This window comes from Octopus bimaculoides, chromosome 21 (assembly GCF_001194135.2).
Source record: "Octopus bimaculoides isolate UCB-OBI-ISO-001 chromosome 21, ASM119413v2, whole genome shotgun sequence".
Taxonomy (NCBI): Eukaryota; Metazoa; Mollusca; class Cephalopoda; order Octopoda; family Octopodidae; genus Octopus; species Octopus bimaculoides.
Genome location: NC_069001.1, coordinates 33,155,804 through 33,157,891, shown reverse-complemented (window position 1 = coordinate 33,157,891; position 2,088 = coordinate 33,155,804). Strand labels below are relative to the sequence as shown.

The window sequence follows — 2,088 nt, the reverse complement described above, 5'->3', positions numbered from 1 at the left end:
CAGGGAACCACTAGGGTAGTGAACCATTAAGGAAGTGAACCATTAAGATAGTGAACCACTAGGGTAGTGAACCACTAGGGTAGTCACCCACTAACTGATCAGATGTTGTTCAAGCTCACAACATAGGCTTTATGAAATATTTATTCCATACACTGATTTCAGTCAATCTGTCTACAGGAAATTGATATCCGAGTTTTCAAGGAGCCTTATCTGTTATCTTCATTAAACTGTTTTGCAATTCATCTCTCCAGTGGGTAATTTTTTCACACATCTGTTTAACCATCCAATTTCAGATATCAGAGTGAATCAGAGAGCGATAGAGAGCTTTTTTTTTATCTAGCTTTTTTCTTTTTTTCTTTTTTTTCTTTTGACATTTTTACTTTATTACATTACAACATTTGTGGCATTATGAACATCCCTGTAGTTATCTGAAGATGTATATATATACATACATTGTTCTACATATCTTCTTACTTAATGCAGATATACTACTGAATGCCACAAAACTGTGGTATGTGTCTTGAGACGGCATCTTATACAGATGTATAGTGCTAAAAAGCACAGAAGAACATCAGTAGCAGAGGTAAAGCATCCGACAGCAGGTGTAGAATTGCTAAATCATGATTTCAGTTTCATAACACTCAAAGAAGCAGAAATATAGATTTAACAATTCTCCCACCAATGCTTGATGCTTTTTCTCTTTTAATGATATGCTTCTCTGCCTTTTAGTGCTATATATCTATATGAGATGCTTTCTTGAGACAAATACCAGTCTTGTGGCTTTCAACAGTCCATCTACCTTAAGTAAGGTATACAGAATGCTATTTTGAACTAATACTGCTTCCATCTTTAATAACATATATAGTATATATTCTTCTACTTGTTTCAGTTGTTTGACTGCGGCCATACTGGAGCACCGCTTTTAGTCAAACAAATCGACCCCAGTACTTATTCTTTGTAAGCCTAATACATATTCTATCGGTCTCTTTTGCCGAACCACTATGTTACGGGCAAGTGAATACACCAACATTGGTTGTCAAGTGATGATGGGGAGGACAACTACAGACACACACACACATACATATATCTGACAGGCTTCTTTCAGTTTCCATCTACCAAATTCACTCACAAGGCTTTGGTCTGCCCGAGGCTATAGTAGAAGCCCAAGGTGTCACACAGTGGGACTGAACTCAGAACTGTGTAGTTGGGAAGCAAACTTCTTACCACACAGCCACACCTGCACCTATATATATAAAGCACCCACTACACTCTTGGAGTGGTTGGCATTAGGAAGGGCATCCAGTCATAGAAACCATGCCAAATCAAAATGGAACCAGGTGCAGCTCCCCAGCTTACCAGTTTTCAATCAACCCGTCCAACCCATGCCAGCATGGAAAACAGATGCTAAATGATGATGATATATATATATATATGTATGTAAAGTGGTTGGCATTAGGAAGGGTATCTAGCCACAAAAGCCAGACCAAAACAGATAGTGGAGCTTGGTTCAGTCCTTCGGTTTGTCAGATCCTGTCAAACCATCCAACCCAAAATAGACATTAAATGATGATGGTGATGATGATGACGATGATGATATATATTTCATGTTACATTAAGAAGTAGTGCATGGTGCCAGAATGTTTGACTTGAATGAAAATATATCAAACTATCAAACTGTCTGCATAAAAGGAGTTTGGACCAGCTACTTTGTAATGGCATCAAATCATTTTAGTTGTAATTATGAAGTCAAACCAAATAGTGATATTTTGAAATCATTTACTATGTACATTTCAGGTTTGTGCAATAGCATAATAGGAGATGCATCCATTACGTAAACCTTCATCAGTTATATATATATATATATATATATATATAAATTTAAGTTACAATATATGGATTCAAGTAATCTGGTAGTACTCATAAAAAAGCTCTTTAATGTATCAATGCATCACTCTATAAAACAGAATATATAATATAATACATTTTCATTTTGCATTAATGCAGGCATATAAGTAATTTATATTATCAAATATAATAATATAAATTATTTACGTGTTTTTAAGTTATGAAACAATTTGTAGTGATATT

At 35.2% G+C, this 2,088-nt stretch overlaps 1 protein-coding gene across 1 annotated transcript in view; it reads left to right on the top strand.

Annotated features, from left to right (window-relative positions):
- LOC106868096 (phospholipase D1) overlaps positions 1 to 2,088 on the top strand; it is a 146,838-nt gene that overhangs the window by 131,737 nt on the left and 13,013 nt on the right. The window lies entirely within an intron of this gene.